Source organism: Durio zibethinus, chromosome 17 (assembly GCF_047325235.1).
Source record: "Durio zibethinus cultivar Kanyao isolate XHJ-2024 chromosome 17, ASM4732523v1, whole genome shotgun sequence".
NCBI classification, from domain to species: Eukaryota; Viridiplantae; Streptophyta; class Magnoliopsida; order Malvales; family Malvaceae; genus Durio; species Durio zibethinus.
In genome coordinates this window covers 16,694,966-16,711,824 of record NC_143178.1, presented here as the reverse complement: position 1 = coordinate 16,711,824, position 16,859 = coordinate 16,694,966, and positions in this window count along the sequence as shown.

Genomic DNA, 16,859 nt, shown 5'->3' with positions numbered 1-16,859 from the left:
TAAAAATATTAAATACACTCAAACTTAATTAAAAGTTGTCTGATAACTTTGAATATTATAATTATTTAAAAATTGTCATTATTATAGAACAATTATATAAAGTAATTATGTATTATTTTATAATATATTAATATTTTATAAATACCATATTATAAAATATTTATTTTAAATTTAAGAAAGTGTTATAAAAAAATAAGAGTATAATATTGACTTGTTAATAAACAGTCAATAATTAAATATTACTATTATTAGTAAATTAATTTACTTATTATTAGTAATAAAATAATTTAATATTAAACCTAATATTTAATGTAAATATAATTATAGGAAGTATTAATTTATTATAAATTAATATTAAGTTTATTTATTATAAACATTGTATAAATATCAATATAATTTAATAATTATTTTATAGTTAATTGTTAAATAATCTATTAAATTATTATATTATTATATAAATTATATAACATTTAATTAACATTAATGTAAACATAAAATTCATAATATTATTAATTGTATATATTATATTATTATATATCAATTATAGAATATTTCTATTATATAGATACTATAATATTCATATAAATTTAGTAAACAGAAATTATATACATATAATTATTAATTAATAATATATTATTAAACAAATTTATTATAAAAAATATATTATATAATTATTATTATTATAATTTAATAACATAATATATTAATTAAATTCAATTTATATAATTATTTAATTATAATGTAATATAATAATACATTTGAATACAATTATAAAAATAAATTATAATTAAATAAGCATGGCAATATAGAAAATTATAATAATTTATTATTATTTAACTAGTATTAAATAATTATTCAATTATTCTGACATTTTGTTTAGTCATTATTAGGTATTGGATTTATTATATATAATTGTTATTACTATTTTATCAATTACTTTATTTGTATGATATTATAGTTTATTAATCTAATAACTTAAATTAATCTTTATAAATTAATACAATAATTATATTTATTATTTTAATAATTTTATTTAATAATTATTTACTTTTAAATAAATGTATTTTATCTAATAATTGAATAATTATTAGAAAAATTATATTAAATTATTAAAATTTTAATTATTGGATAAATTATAAATAAAATTAATAAAATTATTAACATAATAAATATAATATATTATCTTAAGCTATTATTATTATTTATAATTTAATTTATCTATTTTAATTAATTAATTATATTTAGATATAATATTTATAAATATTTATTATTAAATTATAATTATTTTAATAATTATTATATTATTATTAAATATAATTTAATTATGATCTTCGTTTTATCATAAAACAATTGTTTCTATTCACACAAGCTTATTCGGAGTAAAATATTGCTAAACTAATAATATTTTAAAAATTAATAAGTAAGAAATTTAAAAAATCAATGTGTTTACTAAACAAATTCAAATGGTTAAGACTATTAGATTTATTATATAAGCAATGACACCTTAGTTCAAAGGGAGTAATTATCAAAGGGAAATAATGTTCATATGAGATAATTTTTCATAGTCACTTTATTATATATAGTTAATAACAATTATCATAGTTTTATAGAATGATTTTTTTAATCATATAATAATATAAACATTATTTATTAGCCAAAATTATTAATAATATGACAATTAATAATTATTTAATAATTGAATATTTTATGTAACTTAGAAAATCTATTATTAATATTATTTGGATATTATTTATTATTGATATAATAATATATTAAATTATATTATTACCATGGATACTAATTAAGTAAATTATGATAATAATTTGAAATAAATAGAGATTAATTAAATATTAGTTATTTAAAATATGCTAATTTAATTAAAGATATAAAAATTAATATCTCTTACTTATTAATTTACTTGAATAATGATTATTATATCTTCAATTATTATAGTGATAAACTATTTAAATATTAATAATTGTTTTGTCATAAAACAAATTAATTAAGTTTATTATTATATAATTATAATAAAATAATTTTTATTATTAATAACAATATTTTAATATTGTTAATTTAAATATACATTTTAATTAATAATTAATAATTAATAATTAATTTATTTGAAATTTTAAATTATGAGATATTTCTAAGTTATAATAATTAAATTTAATTATAATTTAAATAAATTATGAGATATATATTAATAATTTATAACAATTAAATTTAAATTATGCCTTAATTTAAATTAATCAATTATAATTTATAATAAGTTATTAATATTTGATTAATATAAATATTATATAATTAATTTAGTTATATAACAAAAAAAATTAATAGTTAAGTATTATAGTTTATAGTTTAATATAAGTTGTTTTATATTAATTAGATTATATAAGATTATATAGATTTGTCAATTTAGTTTATAGTTTAAATAGAAAATTGTTTAATTAAATTTTATTTAATTGTTACTTAAATTAAAATCTTAACATAATTATTTAAATAATAGTTATTAGTAAATAACTAGTAGTTAATAATCTCTATTTATTTATTAATATTAAATTTAATTAATTTAAGCAATATAATAATTAAATAATTACTTAAATAAATTTTAACTAATTTATTCTTTTAATAATGATAAACTAATAAATATTAATTATATATATAAATAATATATATCATATTAGTTGCTGGATTACAACTATATTAATTTATAAAATTAAATATTAAAGTTATTTAAAAAATTATTAATTAATATTTATTGTAATATGTATAATATTATTTATAGATTAATATAATAAATAAAATTGATTTAATAGATTAATAAAGTTTAAAAAATATTTGATTGTTATAAATATTTTTAATTATTATAATTATAACTAAGAATTATATATTTTAATCTATTTGATAATAATAATTAAGTAAAAATCCCTTGGAGCTTAGCCAATGGATAATATGCATCCATTCAACCATGTTTTTGGTATCAGTAACCTCTAAAACCAAGCTAAGATTAGAATCACATATCGGTGCTTGAATATGATCCCAACTCTGATCACCATATAGAGGATCCATAGAGGTAAAGAACACCTGAATTGTTAAGGGACTTTCAAGAAAAATCTTCGGATGGGAAACCAACACATGATTGATCTCTACCACTCTTTCTTTCGCACCAACCTTCGTTATAGGCACATTCTTTCCATGAAGAATGGTAGGGAGGCAACCACCTTGGTGCTTCTTCAAGAGATCATTCATGGAAAGCTAAAGAAGAGAGGCATGATATTGGAAAAGATGCTTCAAGAGCCAAAAAGCATGAGAGGCGATTGCAATGGAAGAGTCTGGGATTGCAAAGATTGTGGAGTGTGGAGTGTGGAGTGTGGAGAGGAAATGAACATTTCAGGGCTGATTTGAAGGATTTAAATTATAATTAGTGCTTATATTTTTATTAATTATCAAAATATAATTGATTTCAAACCATAAATAATTATTATAAATATTAAGAAATTATATTCAAATTAATAATAATTTGAATTATTGGTGAGTGAATTATTACATATTGTATATGGTAATTAAACTCAATTATATATAATAATTTAATTATATATAATAATATAATAATATTATATTTATTAATTTATTAAACTCAATTTATTAAGAATTTAATATATTTATGGACTAAATTATGATTTATAAATCTAATTGGTTTATAATGTCCATTTGAACAAACAATGAATTTATTATATAATATAAAATATAATAAATTGATTAAATATAAATTTATTAATTAACTTTATTTAATTAACTATTTTATAATGACTTGAAATATTAAATAAATTTAATATTAGATTATAATATTTAGCAATAATTTGTTATTGTTATTAATTATATCAATAATTGATATTTAATTATTTAATTAACATTAATGAATTAATATTATTTAATAGTATAAAATATGATTATAATATATAATAAATATAATATTATTATAATTAATATAGTCAAATTATATCTATTATTAATATAATTATAAATTAACTTGAATGAATTTACAATTATAATATTATAATCATAATATTAATAATTCAAATATAATAAAATGAATTAAATAATTTATTATAAATTATAATTTTTATTAATTATAACAACTATAAACAAATTAATAATAAACAATATCATTATTAATACTGTAAATAGTTATAGTACAATATTTGCAAAAAAAATGCATAATTAATAAATAATATTTTATATAAATTATTATATAATTAATTAACTTATTAAATATTATATTTCTATTTATAATTAAATACTTATTATTATGTACTTAATATTTATATATAATAATTATAAACTTATTTGAATATATAATGAATATTATATATATTCATTATTATATTATATAATTAACAATTTAATATATAATTTCTCTAGTGATATAATTATAATTATAATACATAATCTATACTATTTTACAATTATATTTATTAAATTATAATACTATAAATTATATATTAATTTATTAAAGATAAATTTATTATATTAAAATCTATATTGTTATACTAATAATTATACATATAATTAATTTATATTAATAAATTAATATAATAAGTTCAATTAATATTATAATATTATTAATAAACTATATTATGTATAATTATATATAATTATTATATATATTTATTATAATTGTTAATAATTAACGATATTTTATTATTGTATATATTATCTAATTAAATTACTATAATAAATAACAACATAATTATATTACGTTAATTAATTATAACTATAATTAATAGTTTTTTATAATATTACTTATATGATAAACAACAATTTTATTAATTCTATTATTTCATAATTTTTGTTATATAATAATTAATTTTATTTATATCAATAAAATCTGTAATATTTTATTATTACCATTATTATGATAAATATGACTATAAATTAATTACTAATATTAATTTTACTCATATTCATTATAAATCATTTTAATATTCATTGTTTGTTCATTGTTTATTGATTAATAAATATTGAATTGAATATTAGAATCAAATTATAAAATTAGTTAAATCTTATTATAAGCTTTATTATTTAAATAATTTAATTTATTCATAATTATTAATATATAATAATTTAACTAATAATAACTATTATTACTAAATAAAGATTATAAATTATAATCTAATTTTAAACTAAAATTACTACAATAATTTATTTTATAATTATTATCTAAAATTAGTATTATTGAATCTATTTATTAAATATCAAATATAATTTAATATAATTATATTTTATAATTAAGTTTATTCAATTAAACAACTGAATAATTTCAAACAAAATTAATACTAATATTATCTATTCAATTTTTTAATATTAATTTTCTTCAAAATTTGCCTAATCATACCTCTATTTATAATATAACAAGAGGTATTTATGGATTCCACCCTAAAATATCTAGGTAAATTATTTTCACAAAGCATGGTTCTAGCCATTTCTTCTAAAGTCCTATTTCTCCTTTCTACTATCTAGGGTTGGCATCGGGTCGGGTTCGGGGCGGGTTTTGCTCGCCCCGAACCCGACCCGATTTAATACTTTATAAACCCGAACCCGACCCTACCTGAAAAATTTTTTGATTTTTCATACCCGAACCCGACCCGACCCCGATATCACGTAAACCGTACCCGACCCGACCCGAAATTAATAAAATATTATTTTTTAAATATAAAATATTATTTTTTAAATATAAATATTTAAAAATATTATTATATAAATATATATAATAAAAAATTAAATAATTAAATTAAAAAATATATTTTTATATAATATCGGGTCGGGTCGGGTCGGGTTTTAGGCAAACCCGACCCCGACTGTTTTCCTTATTTACCCGACCCGACCCCGAAACCCGAATTTCAAAAAAAAAAACCGACCCCGTGGGGTCGGGTCGGGCCGGAACCCGTCGGGGACGGGTTAGCTCACCATCCCTACTACTATCCCATTTTTTTTATAATTAATTTATATAATACATATTTATACAATTTTGTCATAAAATATTGTTATTCATATATTAAATATTTTTATAATTATATTAATATAATTAAATACTTAATATATTTATTCAATTATAAGTAATACTAGTTAAATTATTATTATAATTATATATTAGTTAATAGTATAATTATTTTAATAATTTAAATAAGAGATTAAATTATACTAATTTAATATAATATTTAATAATTAAATATTAAAAATAATAATATTATAATAATTTTTATTTAATATTATAATATAATATTATTATATATAATTAAATATAATCATATGAATTTAAAAATATAATAATATTATATTTATTAAATTAATAAAATAATAATTGTTTATACTTTATTAATTATTATTATTTATAATATTAGTAATTTATAAATTATCTATTTCATATAATTATTAATTATAGTATTATTTACAGATACTACTATAATTATATAATACTGAATAATTAGTATTATTTTATTAATTTTTGAAAGATTAATAAATTATTATTATTTTATTTTGAATAATCATGTATGATAAAAAACAATTGTTATATGACCAAACAAAAGGTGATAACAATTTAAAATAGATAATTATTCTAATGGACATGACTATTTGAACTTGTTTGGTAAATAGATTTATTTTTTAAATCTCCTACCTATTAATTTGCAAAATATTAATAAAGTAGTATTATTTTATTTTGAATAAACTTGTATGAATAGAAACTATATTTACTAAATTTATTATCTATTTGATAATAATTATTATATTATAAGTTACGTTATACTTATAAGTATTTAAATAATTTAATAATACTTATAATTTATTATTAATTATCTTAATATTGATTTTAATTTTAATTTTTAATTATTGATTTTTATTTATTAAAAGATATCTAAAAAGATTTATTTTTTAGATCTATTATAATAAGTATGAATAACATTATAAATATAATTGTCACATTATAAATATTGTTTAATATGTTTTTATAAATTAATTAATATAAATTAAATCTAATTTAATAATATTATTAAAATATAAGCCAAACACCAACATCAACCTCACACAACACAAAACTATTTTTCCCTATCCAAAATGTGCCTTATCAAATAATATTTAACAATAAATATAGTTATGTCAATAATTTAATAACAAAATATTAATCAATTGTTTTATAAGCTATTTTCAGAAATTAATTAATAAATTTAACAATTAGAATATTAAATCTCTTACTTATATTAAACTTGTATTTTAGTTAAATTAGTTTATTTTTTAAATTTTTACATATTAACTATATTTAATATGTTAATAAATTTTTATAATTTTTATAGAACCTATACCTTTTAAATCTGTTTACTGAATAAGTTTAACTAATTATGGCTATTTGAACAATTATTTATTTAAAATAATTATGACCATTTGTTTTGTCATAAAATAATTGTTTTAGTTCATAAAAGTTTATCCAAAATAAAATAACAGTACTTTAGTAATATTTCAAAAATTAATAAGTAACTAATTTAAAAGAGTAAATCAGTTTACCCAATCAGTTCAAATAATTATAGCCATTTAAACAATATCTATTTCAAATTGTTACTACCTTTTGTTTTGTCATAAAACAATTGTTTTTCAACATACAAGCTTATTTGAAATAAAATAATATCAATTTATTAATATTTTAAGAATTAATAAGACATTTAAAAAATAAATCAGTTTATTGAACTAGTTAAAATAGTTATGATTATTTGAACAATTTTCTATTTCAAATTGTTACAACCTTTTGTTCCATCATAAAATAATTGTTTCTATTATTCGAAATAAAATAATACTAATTTAGCAATATTCTAAAAATGAATGACTAAGAGATTTAAAAAATAATAATTTAGTATGGGGAATATTATTATTTTATTAAAATTAAAATTAAAATTAATAATAGATCTAAAAAATAAATCTTTTTATATATCTATTAATTAATTAAAATCAATAATTAAAATATTTAAATTAAAATTAATATTCAGATAATTATATATAAATTTAATTGTTAAATATTTTATTATAAATTAATATATTCTAATTAAATATTTATTAAAATCATAACCCCTTAGATTTAATATGAATTATTATTAATAATTTATTGGTTTATTTTATTTATCATAATAAAAGTTCATACTTTTAATAATTTAATATAATAATCCTTATTAATTGTAAGGATTTATAATAATTATTAAAATATTTAATTGTTCAAATCGTTACCAATTAATAAAAAGCTTAATATTAATATCAATATTAAATTAGTATTAATATTAAACAATATTGATAATTGTTCTTATCAATTATATTATTTGAAATAATAAAACTACAATTAATATAAATATCAAATAAAATAATATTAATCTAATTAATTTCTTGAAAATTAATTAACTTATTTAATATTTTAATATTTTTATTGATATCTATATAACTAAAAGTTATGTACTTGCCATTAGATGGTGGATTGAATAGTTCAACTCCATTTTCGAGATGTAGTTTGATTTTTATGAGTTCAATTCAAAAAATAATCAAGCAACTTAAGTTCAACTAATTAGATTTTGCTATAATTAATTTGTACAAGAAGCATGAAATTCGACTTGATTTTGAATTTGAATTCTTTAATCAAAGATTGCCATGGCATTCATAAGTTAACTTTTTTTTATTCTAAAATATGACTTTTTTTTTTAATTTCATGTTATCTGTGTGCTTTTTTTGCACACTTAGATGTCAATTGTTTTAGTAGTTAGTCTCCATTTAAGTTAATTAAATTTTTATATAATATTTAAAATTTATGATTAAAAAAATATTATACGCTTATTTGTATGGTATAGAGACTAAAAATTTATTTTTATTTTGTACTAAGTTAATAATTTATTATAATGTGTTTTTATAAATAATCAAGACAAAAATGATTTTCAAGTGTCTTAAAAGAGAGTTTTTAGTAAGAAAAATTCTTTTTATATATAATATAAAAAATTTTAAATAAATAATTAATAAAAAATTATTGCAAATATAATGATATTTTACAACTATATTTTTCGTTTATAAATTATATGAAAAATATTCTAAATAACAATTTGAAATTATTAATATTCATAAGAATTATTAATAAATATTATTATAAGCTTTAATAATAATTTATAATCAAATTATATATAATTAATATTAAAAAATTAATTAAAAATTATTAATATATAATAATTATTAATAAGTAATTTAAATTATTACTAAAAAAAGACAATTGTTTTTTAAATAACTAATAATATTATAATTAATAATTAGATTATTAATTAAACATATTGAATTTATAACAATTATAATATTAATATAATATATATTATATATATTTAAAATATATATAATATGCATTGTATTAATAAGATATTATTTTAAATCGTTATCACCTTTTGTTTGGTCATATAACAATTATTTTTTATCATACATGATTATTCGAAATAAAATAATAATAATTTATTAATCTTTCAAAAATTAATAAGAGATTTAAAAAATGAATCTATTTACTGAATCAATTCAAATAGTTATGACTATTTGAACAATTCTATACTTCAAATCATTATAACCTTTTGTTATGTCATAAAATAATTATTTCTGTTCATACAAGCTTATTCAAAATAAAAAAAAAATACTAATCTAATAATATTCCAAAAATTAATAACTAAGGGATTTAAAAAATAAATTTGTTTGCCCAACAAATTCAAATAGTTAAGACTATATGAACAATTATCTATTCCAAATCGTTATGACCTTTTGTCTTGTCATAAAAAAATTTTCTCAATTCATACTAGGTTATTCGAAATAAAATAAAATGAATTTATTAATATTACAAAAAATAATAAGTAAGAAATTTAAAAAATAATTCTATTTATCTAACCAGTTTAAAAAATTATACTATTTGAACAATTATATATTTCAAATCATTATTATTTTTTGTTCATATAAGTTTATTGGAATAAAGTAATAGTAATCTATTAATATTTCAAAATTTAATAAGTGATTTAGACAATAAATCTATGTATCAAACTAATTCAAATAGTTATGACTATTTGAGCAATTATTTATTTCAAATCATTATGACTTTTTGTTTTGTTGTAAAACAATTGTTTCTATTCATACAAGCTTATTTGCATTAAAATAATACTAATTTATTAATATTTTGACAATTAGTAAGTAGAAAATTTTAAAAATATGTTTACCACACTAGATCAAATAATCATGACAATTTGAATAATTATCTATTTCAAATTGTTTTGACCTTTTGATTTGTCATAAAAGAATTGTTTCAGTTCATATAAGCTTATTCAAAATAAAATAATACTAATTTATTAATAATCCAAAAATTAATAATAAAAAGATTTAAAAAATGACTTTGTTTACTAAACAAATTTAAATAATTAGGACTATTTGAATAATTATTGTTATCCTTGAATTGATCCTTATTTTGAAATGAAAAAACATTAAGCTAAATAAGCTTGATCAAGTTTTTGAAAAAGATTTATTTAGTACATATTCTTAAGTTTTATATTTTGGTACTAAATAAATAATATGATTTTCAAAGATTAAACAAACCTTTCTTTGTTTTCATATTTCTTAAATCAAATCTATCTTTAAAGATTATTTATTTGAGCTTAAATGAAAGTCAAATTGTTGTTTTTAAAGTGAATTTATTTATTTTGGACTTAGTACAATTTTGATAATATTGGTTTTGACAAATAGATTAACTTAAGAAAGTTATTTTACAAGAACAAAGTTTTCCAACATTGAACTTGTTTTATTTTTTTGTATTAATTCACAAAGTTTTAATATTTGAATTTTAGATGGTTGGAAAGCTCTTTGAGTATACTTTCTAATGGATCAAACAAAATCAAAATCCAAATTTTCTATGAAAAGATTTTGAATTTTTATTAGACACTCTGTAGTTGTCCAAAAATTGCACAAAGGGTAATTTTGAAATTTCACTATAATTCGTACACAGTGAATTAGTTGATGAACTTTATATGGATAGAAATCCATTTAAGTCTAGTTTCTAAATCATCAAATGGTTTGTGATTTGGACTTGTATAACTCAAGTTATGATCAAATTAGTAAGTAGAGTGCAAAACAGGAAACAACCACCCAAGTTGGATAAGATCGATTGCTTTTTTTACCCAGAAATGAATTTTCTGTTGAAATGGCAAGAAGGGATCGATCACCCTATATAGGGGATTGATCACCCCCTTAACCAATCGATCCCCTACATAAATGGATCAATCTGGTCATTTATTTTCAAGCATAAATGGCCTTCCTCAAACATGAACCAATCGATCCCCTTAAGCAAAGGATCGATTGGGTCTAGGTGGAATCACACCAATGGCTATTTTTTTCATGCATTCAACAGCTACTTTCACTTCCCAAGCTTCCCCAATGGCTACTTCTTCAATTTTTTTATAAATTGGGCACTCCAACATACCAAGAAGATTGATGCATCAAGAGAGCAAGAGCCAACAAGCCATACTTTCATTCTCTCAAAGAATCAAGAGTTTTTAGAGCTTCAAAGTCCATATCTTTGTATTTATTGTATCCAAATTATATTCGTTGTCATTTATCATTTTCTTGTGCTTAGCCTTAGAGAGGTTGTTCTATTGTTTACAAAATTACCTTTGATATACAAGGGTGGAAGAGAATAAGAGGTGAGGTATCCTCTTGATATTGTAAGGGTAGAGGTTGCTATCTAGGCCTTGAGAAAAAGATAGAGATTTAGTACAAGATAGGATTGTATCTTGTAAGAATTTTTCTTCAATTAGTAGATTGAAGCCTTGGTGTGAACAACCAAAAAAGAGGACGTAGGTGCCTTGTGGAGAAGGACCAAACCTCTATAAATCATTTGTGTTTGATTTCTCTATCCCTATCTCCTTACAATTTACTGTTGTTTATATTTTATTTTAGGTTCATTAATTGTTATTGTTTGTATTATATTTTTATCAAAATTGCTTATTGTTTCAATTTCTATTCAATTATATTGAAATCATTTATTTGGGAAGAATTTGGAGAGATCCAATTCACCCCCCTCTTGGATCACCATCTCACATATAAAGCGAACAATTGGTATCAAAGCTTTAGTCTCTTTTTGTAAGTTTAACCACCTTGAGTAAAGATCCTATGGCTCAATTTTAGTTTCAAGATGGTGAGGAAGTCCTCAAAGCTCCTATGGTTGATAAATTTGAATTTTGTGAATGAAAAATGAGGATAAATGTGTTCATTATGGCTCAAGATTTTGGAGTATGGAATGTGATGGAAAAAGGGCTTAATACTCCTTCCAAAGATACAAAATATATGAAGCAAATAATAGATGATGCAAAGGCCAAGTGCATTTTCTATGGAGCTTTAGATGATTACAACTTCAACTTGGTCTCAAAATGCTCAACCTCAAATGAGATATAGAGAAAGTTGGATGAACTACATGAAAGACAAATTTCCAACCAACATCCATCATGTCTCATGGCTATTGAGGAACCAAAGGTAACCTCCAACTCTTATACTTTTGATGAGTTACAAGATGCTTACAATGATTTAGTAACTGAGTTTAAGAATATGCATTTGAAATATAAGAAAATGATTTCAAAATTAAATGTTGAAAATGATCTTTTGATGAATGCAAAAAATGTTTTAGAAAAAGAAAATGAAAAGTTGAAAATAGATTTAAAAACCTCTCAAAGCAGGAATGAATTTTTAGAAAAAGAAAATTTTGATTTGAAAAAGAAATTTGATGAATTGATGAATGAAAAACAAAAGCTTTTAAAGAGTTCATTAAGTACTAAAATGATTAAATGTAATTTTTGTAATTTTTATGGTTATACTATACATACTTGTCCTATTAGAAGAAAAGTCCCATTTAAAATTAGGGAAGTATGGGTTCCAAAAGGAACAAGAGACTTGATGACTAACTTTCAAGGACCCAAAGCAATTTGGGTACAAAAATCAAATGAGATTGTCTCTTATAGATGTGCTAGAGCAAGAAGCTACAATGTAAAATTGAAAATTGAATACTCTAGACACACAATAGAGATGGGTAACTTCTAAACTTTTATTTGAAGGGATCGATTGCTTTTTTACCCAGAAATGAATTTTCTGTTGAAATGACAATAAGGGATCAATCAACCCTTTAACCAATCGATCCCCTCATAAAGGTTAAACTTACTTAATTAATCTAAATTTATTAAAATTTATTACAATAAATAAATAATAAATATCTTATTATAAATTTTAATTAAATTATTATTTAATCTAATATTTAGATTATAATTAAATTTGGCTTAATTGGTCAATTATCATTATATATAATGATATATATTATTATAATTAATATTTATATAACTATTAAATATTAAATTATAATAAATATTATTATATATAATTAGTAATATTATTATTTATACTAATTAAGTTAATATTAATAATATAAATAATTATAATTATTAATTAATTATTTAAATATTTGAATTTAAAATATTAGTATAATCATTAAATCAAATATTATAAATTATAATATATATTATTCAAATTATTTTATTGTCCTAATAGTAATTATAACTATAGTTCATCTTATATAAACTATATAATTAATATAGTTATTAAATAAATTATATAACATGTTATATTGAAACTAAAAATATTAAATAAAGATTATACTTTGTTATAACGAAGTATTTAAATAAAACTATTATAATATTATATAATTATAATTATGACCTTGTGAAATAAATATTTTTTACTTATATTAAAATAATAAAATAGGTATAATCTGAATAATATAATATTTATTATTTTATTAGTATAATAATATATTATTATTATAATTATTATATTTATACTAATTTATAAATAATATTGTAATAATTAGTATTTGTAATAATTACTAGTTATATATAATTGAAAATAATATATCAATTAATATAGGCTTATTCAAAATAAAATAATACTAATTTATTATTAATATTATATATAATTATAAAATTAGTTATTTAAAATATTAATTATTTTATTATTATATAGATATAATATAAGTATTATAATAATTAATATTTATTATTATAACTAATTTAATAATTAATATTATACTAATGTTAATTGGTATTGTAATTAGTTATAATTAATATTAAAAATATTATAGTGAATTGTTAATTGATAAATAGTAACTTCATTTGTAAATATAGTATAATATATAATTATAATTTAAAATTATATAATATTAACAAGTCAATATTATACTATATGATTTCCTTCATATAATTCAAATATTAATTATTATTATAGTCATTAATAATAATACTATATATTAATATTTATTAATATATAAACAATATAATTATGAAATATTAAACTAATTTAATAATAATATATAAAATATTAATTAATTAACTAACTTATAATTATATATAAATATAATTGTTAATATTATATAATTTTAAATTATAATTATATATTCTACTATATTTATAAATGAAGTTACTATTTATCATTATTATATATTAGAAATATTAATTAATAAATTGTTATATTATTAAATTAGTTTATATTAATAAATTATAATATTAATAATTTAAATAATTAAACAATTAATAATATTATATTATTATAATTATTATAATAATTTAAATTAGATAATAAAATAATATACAAATTATAATCTATTCAATAAATAATTATATTAATATAATTTATTTAATTATTATTATAATTAATATTATTAATTATCTTAGATTTCTAATATTATTATAATATTATTCTATAATTTATTATCAGTAAACTAATGCTTATTATTAATTAAATAAATTGTACTTAACATATAAATTAAGTACTTTTAATTGATTTTAATTAAATATTAATTATTATAAGCTAATTGAACATTTAAATATTAGTTATTTAATAATTATCAATTATATGAATAAGTTATCCAAATGTTATAATAATTATAATAATATTAGTTATAAAACATTCAAATAGTTTTTATATAATCTCTTTAATAATAATTAATTTAAAAATTATTCTAATTTATTAAGCTAATAGTTAATTTATTTATATTACTTATTAATAATAAATATTAATTATTTATTATAAATTTTAATTTATCATAAATATTAATAATTACTATTAATATTTAATTCAATTAATATAATATAAGTTTAAATTATTAAACTAAAAATAATTAATATTTTTATAATATTAATAACTCTATTAATAATTTCTATTATAATTATTAATAAAGTTTATCCAAAATAAAATAACTATTTTATTATAATATTATAATATATTTATTATAATGCACTAATAAATATTTATACTTATGAATATATACTATCAATTAGTACTATTATTTGAATAGTTTAAATAAATATAATAATTTAAATAAATTAGGGCATCTAAGTGACAATTGTACAATTATTTATTTGAATAATTATACCTAGTATTGATATTATTATTTGTAATTAAATTATTAATTAAATATGATGTTATAATAAAGAGTTTAATTACAAAATTAGTTATATAATTAACACTAAATAATTAATAATAATTAATAATATTTTAATTAATAATTTAATTACAAATAATAATATCAATCATATTAAATTATTAAATATAAAATTTAATAATAAGCTATTATTATTAATAATAATTTAATATAATTCACTATTAATTTATTATAAAATAAAAAAATTATAAATTATAAAAAAGTATTAGTTATATAAATTATAATTATTTTATTAATTATTTTAATAATTATAACTTAAATATATTAAATAATTAATAATAATAACTATATAAAATATTTTATAATTAGGTTTAATCAATAGTAATTAATAGTAATTTACATAGTTAAATTTTGATTGTATTTACTGATTATACTTATTAATTATAATTATAATTATTAATTTAAAAATTATTAGTTAATATTAATTAAATTATAATCCAATTATAATATTATGGTTATATTATAATTCATTTTAATAATAATATTATTTATAATTATTATTAATATATAATATTAATATAGGTGTTATTAATATAGTTTAAATTAATAAATTATTATTATATTAAAATAATTAATTTTTAATAATTGTATATAATATATTAGTAAAAGATTATATACTATTATTTATTTAAATAATTAATAATTCAATTATTAATAAAGTAATATTATTTTATTTTGGATAAACTTTTATGAACTAAAACAATTGTTTTATGATAAAACAAATAAACTATTTTAATTATAATAAAATAATTTTATTAAAAATATTGTAAATGATATTAAAAAGGAATAATAGATATTTAATTATCTATATGAATCCAATAGATTCATTACTTTTATATATTTGATTATATATATTACTGGAAGATTCATTATATTATTAACATAAATTATCTGAATATTATATAATTTATAGTTTATATAATTGTTATTATCTATCACAAATAGATAATAATTATACATATAAATTTTAATATAAACTTATCTAATAATATACAAATAATTTATACTATTATATATAATATAATTAAAGTTAAATAATGTATATATAATTTGATCAGAATTATATATATTACTGGAAGATTCATTATCAATTAGATAATTTGATCATAATAATTATATAATATACAATAATAATATGTAGATTAGAAGATATATTGTATAATTATTAATTATAATTTTGATATATTAAAATTTAAAATATATGCATTAAATAAATTAGGGTTTATATTTATACGTATTATAATAATATATTAATAATATATTTTAATTATATTTATTAAATTGTATA